The sequence below is a fragment of the Lithobates pipiens genome, unplaced genomic scaffold, assembly GCF_037356315.1.
Source record: "Lithobates pipiens isolate NorthernLeopardFrog02 unplaced genomic scaffold, aLitPip1_a1.2 Scaffold_16, whole genome shotgun sequence".
Taxonomy (NCBI): Eukaryota; Metazoa; Chordata; class Amphibia; order Anura; family Ranidae; genus Lithobates; species Lithobates pipiens.
In genome coordinates this window covers 199,927,024-199,943,762 of record NW_027507748.1, presented here as the reverse complement: position 1 = coordinate 199,943,762, position 16,739 = coordinate 199,927,024, and the positions used below count along the sequence as shown (strand labels likewise).

The 16,739-nt window shown below is 44.6% G+C and overlaps 1 long non-coding RNA gene across 1 annotated transcript in view; it reads left to right on the top strand.

The window, feature by feature from the left end:
- Window positions 1-4,154, top strand: part of LOC143982297 (uncharacterized) — a 44,377-nt gene extending 40,223 nt beyond the window's left edge. The window contains exon 3 of the long non-coding RNA XR_013274431.1: window positions 3,727-4,154. This is a non-coding gene — a long non-coding RNA (uncharacterized LOC143982297). The remainder of the gene's footprint in view (window positions 1-3,726) is intronic.
- The last annotated feature ends 12,585 nt before the right edge of the window (window positions 4,155-16,739 follow it).

Sequence of the window (16,739 nt, the reverse complement as noted above, 5' to 3'; positions counted from 1 at the left end):
ACACATCACTGTGGGTGTTTTTTTACTAAAGGCACATCCACTATGCACTACAAGTCCACTGCAAAAGTATACCTGAAACTGCACTTGGAGTGCAAAGTGGAGTTACCTTTAGTAAATAACACCCATTCTCACCGCAAACAAAAATTTTACTCCAAATACATCTTTGGCGCAATGAAATAGGAAGCCACACATTGTTGATAATGTAACTTTTTAATCCAAGCACATTCACATATGCGTTTAGAAAAGGGTTTTACAACAAACCAACAAATTGTGTGTATCAAAAACAGTCTTTCAGGTAATTTTTTTTACACTTTGTGTTTTTGTGTAAACAGGCATGTATCAAAGCGTAACATACAGAACACAGGAACTTACAAAGTTCAACTTTGAAAAGTGAAGACAATATCAGACATGAGTATGTACAAACTTGGCTGATATTGCCTTCATCACATGGGGTGTCACCCCTGGAAAATCCAAATTTGGAAGATGCACACAGTGTGTCAACATGTGCTATCTCCCATCATGGGGGATCAATGTACATGTTTTGGGGCTGCAACCCCTTCATCTCGGCCACTTTCCACAAAACACATACATTGATCCCCCATGATGGGAGATAGCACATGTTGACACACTGTGTGCATCTTCCAAATTTGGATTTTCCAGGGGTGACACCCCATGTGATGAAGGCAATATCAGCCCAGTTTGTACTCTGTGCATCTTCCAAATTTGGATTTTCTAAAAATACAAAAGTTGTGGTTTAAAATACAAAAAATAAAACCCTAGCTAGTTTGGGCTGTTTCACACTCTCCCCAAAACATCAATGATGTTCTTCATTTTATTTTTAACATCAATGATGTTTTGCTGTATATTTTCCAAATCCCGATTGCACCCCATTATCTCCCCAATCAGGATCTGGGCACTTTCACTGGTAAAATGGGATTCTTCTTCCACATCACCTACAAAACAAATAAAAAAAAACACCATGTATTAACCACTTCCCACCCGGCCAATGCACATATACGGCCGGGTGGGAGCCCTCTACTTCTGATAGGACGTTCTTCAGAAGGAGCAGGATCGCGCGCATCTCAGATCGGCAGGAGGGCTCTGTGATTGGCCCTCCTGATCACATGACGGCCATGTCCAATCACGGCCGTCATGTGATGTAAACAAACAGCCGGTTGCTAGGCAATCGGCTCCTCCTCTCCTCACACAGAAGTCATCGCTGAGGAGAGGAGAGCAGATCGCTGCAGCCGGCTGATGATCAGTGAGTATGAGCTGTTTTTTACAGCTTTTTACTTACTGATCACCAGTCTAGTGTCAACACACCACACAGTATAAACACAGTCCCCACACATGTCCCTAATAATAAAAACATGTCCCCCACATATGTCCCACTAAAATCACATGTCCCAATGATTATCTGCACACATATGTACGTGATCACCTGCACACATATGTACATGATCATTTGCGTACATATGTCCGTGATCACACAAACCAATTATTATACACTTAACAGAATTTTTTTTACCAAAAACATGTAGCAGAATATATTTTGACTTAAATTTATGACAAAGTTTTATTTTATTGGATTTCTTTTAAAATAGAAAAAATAAAATATTGTTTTTTTTCCAAATTTCCGCTTTTTTTGCGCTTATATCGCAAAAAATGAAAAACGGAGTCGTGAGTAAATACCACCAAAATAAAGATCTATTTGTGCGAACAAAGTGATAAAAATTTCATTTGGGTACACTGTAGCATGACCGCGCAATTGTCACTGAAAGCGCTAGAGCGATGAAAGCTGAAAATTGGGCTGGGAAGGAAGGGGGCGAAAGTGCCCTGTATTGTAGTGGTTAAAAATATGGTGATATACATTGATGAGCTTACCGGAAGCTGTGTTCTCCGACACTCACCTGTTGTGGTGACAATTTGTCCAACTTCAACGATCTCTCCTTCCTCCTCCTCCTCCTCCTCCTGCTCCTCTGCTTCTGGTTTTGGAATTTCGCCTTCTTTGGGAGGGGTGTGGTCCCTGGTGTCCTCATACTTGCCGATTCTTCTCTCCCCTATGAGAATGTAAACAAAGAATAATTAGCACACAGAGGGCAGAATTAGGAATATGAAACATTGCTTGGAAGTGTTGTACAATTGTGTTTTTTGGCCGAGTTCAACGGTGAGAACATTATTGTGAACACTTTGTTAAGCTGGAATACTTACCTGCAGAACGATGTTTCTTACGAACGAATGAAACCATGAACTTGAAAGTGGCCATTTTAAAATGCACAACATGAAATCAAAGCACATGGAGCAGTATGCAAGCAAGAATAATGATATGAACACACGACAACTACTTACTTTTTTGAAGAACACGCTTGATCCTTCTGTACTGATCATGCTCCCTCAGTTTTAGGTCTGACCAGCGTTTTCTCAGTTGATCCTTGGATCGGCATACCCCAAAATTCTTATGAAGACTCTTCACAACTTTAGTCATGATCTTGGCCTTTCTGATATTTGGGTTTGGGTAAGGTCCATACTTCCCCATCATAGTCGGTCCTGTTCAATATGTCCACCATCTCCAACATCTCTCCAAAAGACATATTTGAGGCCTTAAATCTTCTCTTCCTGGATCGGGACGTTTTAGGCTCCGGGCTTTCCTCACCCTCCTCCTCGTTAGTGGAACTGTGATTGCACACCTGCGTTCACTCCGCCATGTGCTCTCCCCACTGCGCCGAAAGCGAAGGGGCGGGGAATAGTCTAGAAACAACATAGGGTGGTCGGAGTTTCATGCATGCGCACTGTATATAAAACGCAACACTCCTGTGTCGTCCGTACGATCTGGGAACAGAGTGAGGAGATGACGTGACGATCGTGCAAACAAAGGTAAAATTTTGAACTTTGTACATCACTAGACTAGATTGCTTCTATCTAGGCCGATGTTGGGACAAGATTAGGAGGGTTTTTCATGGCATTATTAGTATTTTAGGATTTGTCTTGTGTTGTGTCTTGCAACGAAGATGGATCCATTCCAAAACCCCAATTTTATGGGTCTATTCCTAGAACTGTACAGGGAGATGCCCTGCCTGTGGCAGATCAACAACCAGTTTTATTAGAAAGAAAAAGGAACGCAGCGCTCGAGAAACGTCTTTCTTTGGTGCGGATCATGGTCCCCACGGTAGACATGGCCTATGTAACTAGGAAAATTGGTGTAATGAAGAGTGTATATCTCAGGGAGAGAAAGAAGCACCTGGAGTCCTTGAGAGCAGGAGATCCAGATGCCGTTTATTACCCCAGGATGGTTTACTTCCAGAGGCTGCATTTTCTGGTAGACCAGGGGGTACCCAGGCCACCACTCTCCAGTCTTCCTTCAAGGCTTCCTTCACCCCCAGCTGAGGCTTCCAACGTCCAACCTGGGCCTTCCAGGCAGCAACATGTGGTGGGGCCCAGCTTGAGACAGGTAATGCATTGTTGAACATATTTCTTGTGTTACATTTAACGATGTTAACTAGATGTTATTATTGATCAGTAAGTTGTGATTTAACAAAGTGGTTTACATATCAATAGACAGACAGTAGTGACCAAAAATTATTGGGACGAGAATGAAAAATGCTGGGCTCAGAATGATAGTCTGTTCTATTTGGTAACATTCAATCATTCAATTTGCAAAAGTCATGAGCTAAAAATGGTGTGGTTGATGAGCAAAAAACTAAAACTATGTCCCATTTTCATACACAGGAAGACCTCAGTCGGGGGGAGGCTATGGCAAGTGGCAGCCAGGAGGTCGACCATCGCCCTCCTTCTCCTCCTCCTGCCACAACTACGGGAGCCCAGCCACAGCCTCAAAGGATGCCTGGTGGGAAGTGCCTAAGGAAGACGAGATAGTGATGGCCTGGGTTCAGTCTGGTCCGCCAGAAAATGGCCTCTTGAAGAACCACATCCTGGGGACATAGATGGCATCTGATTTTTCTGATCTCTAGGACTTCTCGACCAGACTTCTCTCCCTGAGATATGTACTCCTCAGGCCACCAATTTTTCTTTTTCTAATTAGTTCATGTCTGCCCTGGGGGCCAAAGGATGCACCAAATTAACAAGTTTCTCCAGCGCTGCCTTCCTCTTTTTAGTTTATTGAGACCTAAATAAAGTTTTTTTTTGGTTTGAAGAAATACTTGCGTATTAGTTTTCCTTCCAAAAGGCCAGTTTATTTGTGAGCAGGCAGGTACATTTCAAAAATACAAAGTGAAATGAATAACAAGGGGTACCAACACTAAACAACCTCCTGTAGGTTAAAAAAAAATATATAAAAAATATAATAATGTTGTTGTGGTAAGTTTACACACAAAACACACCCCAAAAAATGGAAAGATGAGCAAACTGTCCGAAAAGGAGATGTTTAGGAAAAAAAAAAAAGCAGCCAAAAAAGAATAAACAAAATATAAAATTGTGTAGATGTGACGAATTCAAAAATTGTATTGCCGAAATGAGTAAAAAAGAGTCAGGAAATACGTTCGGGAGAAGTGTGTGTTACTATGAGCATCTAAAGAAGTTCCTTATTTGCAGCATTGTAAAGAACAAGAGAATGTGCTTCATGAAAGAATTTTTAACATTGCAGCGTGACGAATGTGCTATATCGATTACGAGCAGTAGTTTTACCTGGGCGAGCGCTTCCGTGTCGGAATTTGATTGTGAGCATGCGTGGCACCTTGTCCGTCGGAGTAGGCTACACATGATTGGAGTATGTCCGATCAGAGCATTTTGCCGGAAAATATTTCCGGCAAGTTGGAAAAGTTGGTCCTACGGATATTCTTACGGAAACAGTCCGATTCAGACCACACACAGTCGGAATATCTGACAAAACGCTCCGATCGGACACATTCCGACGGAATCTCCAGCCGTGTATACAAGGGCTTACAGTATGCATTAAAAACGGGTTTATTTATTTATTTTTATTTTATTTATCTCAGTTACCGTATTTATTGGCGTATAACACACACATTCGTTTTAAGAGGGAAGCTTCAGGAAAAAAACTTTTAAACATTTTAACCACTTGAGATCCGGACCAATAAACACCTTAACCACTTGGGTACCGCGCTATTGCAAAATGACGGCAATAGCGCGGACCCACATTTCCGGGACTACGTCTATTGACGTCATCCTGGATACGAGCGGCCTGCGCGCCCTGTGATCGGCGAGTCCGTGAGACTCGCCTGATCACCGATCCGTGTAAGGGGTCGATCCCGACCCCTTATCACGTGATCAGCTGTCAGCCAATGACAGCTGATCATGTGATAAAACGGAGCCGGTAATCGGCTAGTATTAGTAAAAAAAAAGCCGATCGCCGTCGGCCGTGTTCGGGACATCAGTCCCGATCACGGCCAGCAATTTAAACGGACACCTGCCCCCTGCCAGTGCCCACCTGCCACCCGCAGTGCCATCCTGAAATAAAGTAAGTGCCCCCCTGTCAGTGCCACCCAGCAGTGCCCATAGTGCCCACAGTGCCACCCAGCAGTGCCCACAGTGCCACCCAGCAGTGCCCACAGTGCCACCCAGCAGTGCCCACAGTGCCACCCACAGTGCCACCCAGCAGTGCCACCCAAAATCTGCCTCAAAGGTGCTGCACCCCAGTGCCGCCCATCAGTGCCCAGCAGTGCCGCCCATCAGTGCCCAGCAGTGCCGCCCATCAGTGCCCAGCAGTGCCACCTATCAGAGCCACCTATCAGTGCCACCTATCAGTGCCCATCAGTCCCATCTATCTGTGGTACCTATCAGTGCCCATCCGTGCCACCCATCCGTGCCACTTATCCGTGCCACCCATCCGTGCCATCTTATCTGTGCCCATCTTTGCCCATCAGTGCCGCCTTATCTGTGCCCATCGGTGCCGCCTTATCTGTGCCTATTAGTGCCGCCTTAACTATGCCTATCAGTGCCCACCAATGCAGCCCATCAGTGCCCACCAATGCAGCCCATCAGTGCCCACCAATGCAGCCTATCAGTGCCGCCTAATCAGCGCACTTCAATGAAGGAGAAAAATGACCCGTTTGCAAAATTTTATAACAAACTACTAAAACATGATTTTTTTTTTTTTTTTTTTGCATCTTTTTTTGTTTGTTTAGCAAAAAATAAAACTCCGAGCTGTAACTAAATACCACCAAAAGAAAGCTCTATTTGTGGGAAAAAAATGATAAAAATTTCATTTGGGTACAGTGTTGTATGCCCGCGCAATTGTCATTCAAAGTGCATCAGCGCTGAAAGCTGAAAATTGGTCTGGGACTGAGGGGGGTTTAAGTGCCCAGTAAGCAAGTGGTTAAGGACCAGGGGTCTTTTTACAATTTTGCACTGCGCTGCTTTAACTGGTAATTGCGCGGTCATGCAATATTGCACCCAAACGAAATTTGCGTCCTTTTCTTCCCACAAATAGAGCTTTCTTTTGATAGTATTTGATTGCCTCTGCGATTTTTATTTTTTGCGATATAAATGGAAAAAGAGCGAAAATTTTGAAAAAGATATTTTCTTCTTTTTGTTATAAGAAAAATCGAATAAACTAAATTTTAGTCATACATTGAGGGCAAAATTTATTCAGCCACATGTCTTTAGTAAAAAAAATGTCAATAAGCGTATATTTTTTGGTTTGCGCAAAAGTTATAGCGTCTACAAACTAGAGTACATTTTCTGGAATTTACACAGCTTTTAATTTATGACTGCCTATCTCATTTCTTGAGGTGGTAAAATGGCAGGGCAGTACAAAGCCCCCCCAAATGACCCCATTTTGGAAAGTAGACACCCCAAGGAAACTGCTGATGGGAATGTTGAGCCCATTGAATATTTTTTTTTTTTTGTCCTAAGGGATTGAATAATGACAAAAAAAAAACAAAAACAAAAAAATTTACAAAAAGTTGTCACTAAATGAAATATTGCTCACACATGCCATAGTTATATGTGGAATTGCACCCCAAAATATATTCCGCTACTTCTCCCGAGTACGGGGATACCACATGTGTGGGACTTTTTGGGAGTCTAGTCGCGCACGGCACCCCGAAAACCAACAACCACCTTCAGGATTTCTAAGGGTGCAAATTTTTGATTTCACCCCTCACTACCTATCACAGTTTCGAAGGCCATAAAATGCCAAAATAGCACAAAACCCCCCAAAATGACCCCATTTTGGAAAGTAGACACCCCAAGCTATTTACTGAGAGGCATGTTGAGTCCATGGAATATTTTATATTTTGCCACAAGTTGCGGGAATATTACAAACTTTTTTTTTTTTGCACAAAGTTGTCACTAAATGATATATTGCTCACACATGCTATGGGCATATGTGAAATGACACCCCAAAATACATTCTGCTGCTTCTCCTGAGTACAGGGATACCACATGTGTGGGACTTTTTGGGAGCCTAGCCGCGTACGGGACCCCGAAATCCAAGCACCGCCTTCAGGATTTCTAAGGGCATACATTTTTTATTTTACTCCTCACTACCTATCACAGTTTTGAGGGCCATAAAATGCCAAGATGGCACAAAACCCCCCCAAATGACCCCATTTTGGAAAGTAGACACCCCAAGCTATTTGCTGAGGGCCATCTTGAGACTATTGAATATTTTTTTTTTTTGTCCCAAGGGATTGAATAATGACAAAAAATAAAAATATTTATTTTTTTTACAAAAAGTTGTCACTAAATTATATATTGCTCACACATGCCATGGTTATATGTGGAATTGCACCCCAAAATACATTTTGCTGCTTCTGAGTATGGGGATACCACATGTGTGGGACTTTTTGGGAGCCTAGCTGCGTACGGGGCCCCAAAAACCAATCGCCACCTTCTGGATTTCTAAGGGCACAATTTTTTTATTTCACTCCTCACTACCTATTACAGTTTCGAAGGGCATAAAATGCCAAAATAGCACAAACCCCCCCCAAATTACCCCATTTTGGAAAGTAGACACCCCAAGCTATTTACTGAGAGTTATGTTGTCTGAACGAAAAAAAAGAGATTGATCGGTGGGTATGCCCACCATTAGATACCTCCCTTCATCCACCCACTTCTAATGATGGACATACATGCACCATTTATATATGCCGAAGCATGGGGGCATCCTCCCGCAAAAAAGTTATGCCGCGTACATACGTTCAAACTTTTCCACGGGCAAGCCCTCCGTCTGAATTTTGACCGTATGTACGCGGCATTAGGAGCAAAATCGCTCCTCCACCCCTTATGCCCCCATGCTTCCGCATATATGCTCTTTTTTAACTGTGGTGGTGAAATCACCGCCTACAGCACTGGAGTCACGGCTTTATGTATCGTGGGAGCAAACGCTGTTGCTGTCAAGATAAATAAATCCGCGCTGCAGCTGAATGGCGTACCTGCTAAGCAAATTATGGTTAACGTTAAAACAAAGTAACATCCCAGTATAACAGTAAAACCTTACCATACCATACCTGCAAAGCAATTGCCAAAAAAAACAGTAAAAAATAAAACATTTTTTAACACAACCTGTGCCTAAAATATATATATATTTCCCGAAGCATGGGGGCATCCTTCCGCAAAAAAGTTATGCCGTGTACATACGTTCAAACTTTTCCACGGGCAAGCCCTCCGTCGGAATTTTGACCGTATGTACGCGGCATTAGGAGCAAAATCGCTCCTCCACCCCTTATCCCCCCATGCTTCGGCATATATGCTCTTTTTTAACTGTGGTGGTGAAATCACCTCCTACAGCACTGGAGTCGCGGCTTTATGTATCGTGGGAGCAAACGCTGTTGCTGTCAAGATAAATAAATCCACGCTGCAGCTGAATGGCGTACCTGAAAACATGAAAAATGGTTAACAATAACACAGTAAACAGTAAAGTATAAAAAATTTGAGAGAAGAGAGAGAGAGAGAACAATAAAACGACAACTATTTTTGGTTTTTATATTTTATATTTTTTTGGTTTTTTTTATTTAACTTTTTTTTTTTTTTTTTTTTTTTATACACTTTTTTTTTTAACTGTAAACTGTAACAACTGTAACGGTTCGGGTCTCTCAAAATGCGATGGCATCTTGGGAGACTCTGTGTTAGTGTGCCTAGCCTGTGAAATGCTGTACCCTACGCTAATACTTCACTAGTGTGTGGTAGCGTTCAAAACACTCACCCTGACAAAGACTAGGATTGCCAGGACAGCGTGGACAATAAGAACGGGTGTCACGCCTAAATCCGCGCTTGGTACAGACACGACATCTTTTTTGGGGGGCTCGTTGGGTAGGGGTACTCGGGAGGACATAAGAATAATGCCTCTCATGCAGCCGGCTTACTGCATTTGGTTGGGAATGGTGAGGTGCAGAACCCTCTGGATACAGAAGCTCTGTGACAACCTCTCTTTGGAAGAAAAGAAAGGTTAATGTCCCGCCTGAAGTTTTGTATAGCACAAAAGCATTCAGCAAAGCCAATTGAAATAAGTAAGCAGACACTTTTTTGTACCAGCGTCTGGCCTTACGGGAAGCTAGATACGGCGCCAACATCTGGTCATTGAGGTCCACCCCTCCCATATTTTTGTTATATTCGTGGACACAGAGGGGTTTCTCCACAATACCAGTCGTCGTAGAAATTTGGACCGTCGTGTCTGTATGAAGGGAGGTAAGAACGAAAACATTCTTATTATCCCTCCACTTCATAGCGAGCAAATTATTACACCGATAGCAGGCTCTCTCCCCCAGCCTAAGACGGGAATCTACAAGCCGCTGGGGAAAGCCCCGGCGATTAGGTCGCACGGTGCCACATGCTCCAATCTGATGATCAAATAAATGACTAAACAGTGGCACGCTGGTGTAATAGTTGTCCACGTACAAGTGGTACCCCTTTCCGAATAAGGGTGACACCAATTTCCACACTATCTTGCCAGTGCTTCCTATGTAATCAGGGCAGTTCTCCGGCTCTAGGTAACTATCTTTACCCTCATAAACCATAAAGCTCCATGCATAGCCTGTGGCCCTGTCACAGCACTTATAGAGCTTGACCCCGTATCTGGTACGCTTGTTGGGAATGTACTGTTTGAATGACAAGCGACCAGTAAACTTAACCAGGGACTCATCAACGCAGACAACTTTTTGGGGAGTAAACAAGTCTGCAAAACGTTGGTTGAAGTGGTTTATGAGGGGCCGAATTTTGTAGAGCCGATCGTATTTAGGGTCTCCACGTGGACGACAAAGTTCATTGTCACTGAAGTGCAAGAACCGCAAGATCTGCTCGTATCGTTTCCTGGACATGGAGTTAGAGAACACGGGCATGTGGTCAGCCGGATGCGTGGACCAATAAGCCCGCATCCGCATGAATTTATGTGTGCCCATGTTGAGGGAAAGGCCCAGAAACGTCTTAAATTCGGAAACCGTAACTGGTTTCCAATCTCTGGCAAGAGACGGCAACTGGGGATTAGCGGCGATGTGTTGACCAGCATATAAATTGGTTTGGTCCACAATAGATCTATAGAGATCTTCCGTGAAATACAGAGAATAAAAATCGAGTGGCGTAAAATCATCTGTATCCACCTGAATACCGGGTTGGGCAGTGAATGGGGGAAGTACTGGTGCTGCAGAAGTGGTGGGCACCCAATCAGGATTGGCGAATTCTGCAGGAAGGGCACTATGGGAACGACGGGCCTGTCTTCGTCTTCTTGGTGGCAGCGGGACACTACTTGTGCTTGCCACCTCGCCAGCTTGAACTGCACTTATGGGACTCGCCACGTCACCACGTGATACTGCAGTGCTGGATGTACGTCCAGGGTGTACTAGGCCGCTGGTGCTTGCCAGTTCACCAAAAGGATGAGCGGCGCTAGTACTGGCTCTATACTCCATACGAGGGACTTGCGGTTCCTGCACCTCAACAACATCAGAAGATCGGGGTCGGGTACGCCTGAAGTTAGCAGGGACCTCTTCTTCGTCGTCAGAGCTATCTGACATGGAGGCGCTGTCCTCTACAGGTTCGTATTCTGAGCCTGAATCTGACAGATCAGTGTCTTCCTCTTCACTATCTGTCATGCTCAGAAACGTGTAGGCCTCTTCACTAGTGTACCTTCGCTTTGCCATTTTGGGCTCTAAATTTAGGGGTACAGTAGTGAGACTCACAGGTAAAAAAGCACCTAGCCTGTCAGCGACTGTATAAAACGCTACAAAAAAACCTGTTAGCGATCGCAGGGATCAAGCCTGACTCTGCGAACGCTGCAGTTATGTGTGTTGTGTTTTGTAAGTGACAGTGATCGATCGATACTGCACTTGGGTGGGCTGGGCTGGGCTGGGCAGAGGGGCAAAACGCAGGTGCTAGCAGGTATCTGGATTGATCCTGCTAACAATGCGTTTTTTTAGAACCCTAAATTGCTGGGCACGCTAGTATAGATCTGATCAGATATTGATCTGTTCGGATACTATACCACTAAGGGAGGTGTATGCTTTGCGCGTGGGTGTTAGCGGTACTGGCACTAACCTAGCACTGCCTGGGGCGACGCAGACCCTTTCTGACCCTAAAACCAAATTTATATCACCCGCCGGGTGATCAGGGGGTTAAACCTTTATTAGGTAATAAATGGCGGGTGCCCTGATGCTATAAAAAGCAGACTACCTAACCAGCGTCACCCGTAACACTTATACAGTGATCACTGGTGAAAGGGTTAACTAAGGGCAATCAGGGGTTAAAACCTTTATTGGGTATTTATATGGGGGTACCTGAAGCTTTATAAAAACCTGACGGGGAACCTAAATAACTAAAATAACTAACTGGCTAACCAGCGTCACCAGTGACACTTATGCAGCGATCGCTGGTGAAAGGGTTAACTCTAGGGGCAATCAAAGGGTTAAAACCTTTATTAGGTTATATATCGGGGTACCTAACGCTATAAAAACCTGGCGTTGAACCTAAAAAAAAAACTAGCTTCCTAGCGGGACCAGTGACACTATTGCAGCGATCAGAAAAACGATCGCTTAGTGACACTGGTAAAAGGGGGTGAAAGGGTTAACTGGGAGGGCAATCAAGGGGTTAAACCTTTATTAGGGGGGGGGTAGGGGGCTACCCTGGACCTAAAGGGGCCTAACACTAGCTGCCCTGACACTTTTTACAGTCACAACTGACACTAAATGTAGTGATCAATAAATAAATGAACACTGCATTAGTGACACTGTGACTGGGGGGGGGGGGGGCGATCGGGGGGGTGATCGGGGGGTGACTGGGGTGAAATATGTGCCTATGTGTACCTATGTGTCAGTGGACTGTTGGTGCACTTACTTGGATGTCTTCACTCCGCGCTGTCTGGTCAAAAAGACCGCCACGAGGAGTGTGACATCACTTCCTCCTCCTGTGTTTACATTTTCATAGGGGAGGAAGTTCGTCACTGGCGAGGAGCGATCGAGAGGGGATGGCCAGAAACCAACGGCCATCCCCTCATCGTGGATCGCTCCGGCACCGAAAGGGACCGCCGTATCCAGCGGGAGGGGGTCCGATCGGACCCCCCACCCGCTGGAAGGCAGGCACGTACTTGTACGTGCTTGTGCCTGCCTGTGCCATTGTGATGACGTACATTGGCAATACGGCGGTCCTTAAGTGGTTAAATTAACTTTGAAGCAAAATAAGGGTCAGTGTCCATCTGCAGCCTCACCATTGCCATCAATGCAGCCTGATCAATGCCCATCTGCAGGCTCACAAATCAATGCAGCCTCACCATTGCCATCAATGCAGCAGCCACACCATTGCCTCAGTGGAGCCTGATCGATTGCCCATCTACAGCCTAGAGGGGACAGGAAGGGGGGCGGGACAAGCGCTGACAGATTATATACAGTGAGAATCTCCTATGATAGACAGAACAGTGGTCCAATGGCGGCCCAGGAGACGGGACTTCCTATTACAGAGGCCGCCAAGTAAACGGGAGATTCTCACTGTATGTAATCTAACGTCACTCATCCCTCCCCTAGCCCTGACCCCTCCGAGGCAGCTAAAATTGAAGTATTGGCGTATAACACGCACAAGCTATTTGCACCCAATTTTCATGTTCAAAAAGTGAGTGTTATATGGCAATAAATATAGTACTTATATAGCATAAATTTACGCAGAGCTTTACATATATATTGTACATTCACATCAGTCCCTACCTTCAAGGAGCTTACAATCTAAGGTCCTTAACTCACATTCATACATACTAGGCACAATTTAGACAGGATCCAATTAACCTATCAGCATGTCTTTGGAGTGTGGGAAGAAACCAGAGTACCCGGAGGAAACCCACGCAGGCACAGGGAGAACATGCAAACTCCAGGCAGGTAGTGTTGTGGTTGGGGTTCGAACCAGCGACCCTTCTTGCTGCTAGGTGAGAGTGCTACCCACTACACCACTGTGCAGGGGTTTAGTCCACCTGCATTTGCAAATGCATGCATGAGCCACAGAGCCACGCCAAGTCACAGCACCCTGGTATCTGTGGTCCTAACACTAATATGAGTGTCCCCACAGTGCAGGCACATGCATTATGATTGATAAATGAGAGCAGGTTGAGTGAAGGGGAGCCCACCCCTCCTTAAATGTACAGGAGCACACCAAACACCCAGCAATAGCACAATGGCTGCAAAGGTGCTGGAACAATACAAAAACACATGTGATAACAAAAGATTGCCACCGCCCTCATCTATAGCTGGCTATCGCAGTAAGCGGCATTGGAAGGCTAAAACAGGTAACAACAAAGTCTGGGGAATGCCCAGGAACCTAGGAGACAGCTAAAAGAACCACAAGCAGTAAATCAAAATCAAGATTTTATCAGATACATTTTTTTTTATAAAATATAATTTATTTCCAATTTTGCTGGCATAGCAATGGTCCCCCTACTCGTAAAATAATCCACATATTTTTGCCACACTTCGCGGGTGCTTTGGGGGGGCAAGCCAGGACGGCCAGCTTCGAGGGCGGTCAGGGTAGTTTCAGGAAGTCTGGCCTCAGGCCCAACTGAGGCAACATAGTTAGGAGCATTTATATTTAAAAAGTTGTGAAGTATGCAACATGCTAGAACTGTGTGGTTCAGTTTATACTTTGCCATATTTATTGCCATAAGAAATAGGCGGAACCGGCTGGCTTGTATCCCAAAGGCATTCTCCAGGACACTAAGGGCTCTGTCCAGCCGGTAATTAAAAATCCTCTTCTCCAGGGTGAGGGTCCTCTGGGGGAATGGCCTCATGAGGTGATCACCCAGACCAAATGCTTCATCTGCGACAAACACAAATGGGAGTCCTCCCATGTTCTCTTCCGCAGGTGGCAATCGCAAGCAACCACTCTGGAGACGTCCGTAGAACTCGGTCTGGGCAAAGACTCCACCATCCGACATCTGGCCATTCTTCCCCACGTCCACATGTAAAAATTCATATGTCGCTGACACCACCGCCATCAACACAATACTACAAACCCCCTTATAATTAAAATAGTATGACCCCGAGTGGGGTGGTGGGGCGATGTGGACATGTTTCCCATTGATTGCCCCTCCGCAGTTAGGAAAGCCCAATGCTCTGCAAAATGGGAGGCCACAGTCTGCCATTCCTGTGGCGTTGAAGGAAATTGTGGAGTAAAATAATAAAAAAATTTAATTAGTACTTTTGCACATAAAATTGAAGCAGATTAGACACAAAGATTCTTGGCCAACATCAGTATAACATTTATTTTAAGGAGTATTTAAAGACAAAAATATAAGGTCTACTTATCAGATTCTTCACCCTCTCTGATGGCCCATTGGAAAAATTTAAGGGGGGAGGGTTATAAATGAGTTTGGGACCCCCAAAAAAGCCTCTGGCACTCTGCCTGAATTTAAGGACAACATTTGTACACGTTTTAGGGGTGTTTAGGGTTAAGCACTACAATGGAGCTGACAAAATACATTAAGTGACTAGGCTAGGTATGTATGAGCCCAGGATAGCATGGTGGGGAGGTTAGTGAAGGCAAATATGCATGTAGGCCAAAAACCATTAAAAGCTTAAAGCATGCATGAGGATAAAGAGGACATGCACAGCATATTCCAATCATGGTAATTTGGGAATGATAAAAGAAATATAAAACATTAGAATCCATTAAATACATATAATGTGATGTTAAAGGAGAAAACTTACCCTAATATAGTCCAAAACAGGTCTCTGGAATAATGATTCCCAGAGCCTGGGAGGAGATGCCTGTCGAGAAGTTGAGGTCCTGCAGACTTCTCCATGTCGCCCAGTACCGCACGGTGGCGACTAGCCTTTGCTCGGGAGTGATGGCTTGCCGCATGCAGGTGTCCTGCTTCATAATATAAGGGGACAGCAAAGCCAACAGACGGTGGGAAATGGGGTCCGTCATACGGAGAAAATTCCAGAAATCATCAGGGTTATTCTCCTGGGTCTCCCGCAGCAAATGCATATGAGAGAATTGGTCACGCTGGAGTAACCAATTCTTGGTCCATGGACTCCTCCCCACCCTGTTCATGAACTGGGCTTGGGTCAAAGTAAGAACCCCAACACCAAGCCCCCGCACAGCACGAAACTCTACAATGAGGATGTACCCGCAACATGGCTTCAAACCGGTCGGCTGGTCAGAATGTACTAACAGAACGCACTGAAAATCAGAAAGGCCTGTGAAGAGCGAGCTGAAAATCATACACGAGCGGACAAGAACACACTTAAAAAAAGATATCAACTGACTACACGCACTGAAAACCAGATACAAACCCACAAGCACAAACTGAAGAGCAGTAACAATCGGAAAAGCATGAGTCTGAAAAACGCAAATCGTCTCTCACCAAACTTTGACTAACACGAGATTAGCAGAAGGAGCCCAAAGGGTGGCAAACTGGGTATTGAACTTCCATTTTCTAGTCCCGTTGTACGTATTGTACGTCACCGCGTTCTTGGCGGTCAGAATTTGGTGTGACCGTGTTATGCAACCCAAGCTTGAGCAGAATTCTGTCTGAAAAACCATCCAAGATTTTTGCGACGGAAAATCTGCTTGTGTGTACGCAGCATTAGAGTGAGTTCATTCCTGTTTCTGGATGCTTTAATGGTAGCTTCCTTGATTTTTAAAAGTGGGGCTTCGCAATAACATGTCCCTAGCGGTGCCATCGTGTCTCAACACAGCAAGTGCCTGATGGCCTTATGTTCCGCTCTACGTGAAGCTGATCATAGTCCGGAATCTTTTTATACTTCAATTGTTTTTATTAGGAATCCATTTTTTTTTATGAATATTTAATTTAATTTATATCTGAAGGGATTTTTCCTTAGATCTCCTACCTTGGTTTGTGTTGGTTCTAGCTGGAACTAAATAGTCTCAAGGTGCACTGAGTTTAGGGTATTTGACTCTGTTTCATCCAGCTTTAGTTCAATGCTGTTGAAGCGGCATCCTAGTTCAATACAATTCTGTTTAATTTCTCTGGTGATTTGCGCTGTAGCTTTATTGAGCTCTCTTTATAGTAGATTCTGCAAACCTTGCAATCAGCACCAAGTCAACCAAATTATTTTGGGGCTCAGGTTGCTCGGTCCCATTGTCAAACGGGGCTCTGTATTCAATCGGAGATGGAGCTACACAGCTTAAGATAACATTCCCTGTTATTTGTCAAGCATGAGGCTCATAGATGTCAGATATTTAAAAGGCCTGTAATGGTGAGTGCAAACTCATTGCCTGTGGTATTGGCACACTTAATTTACTGCCTCTTCTGGCTTCTGCTGTTTGTAACGGACAACTTGAGTTCCCACCCAAGATTTAAGGCCTTTAGTTTATCACTCTGCGGTTTT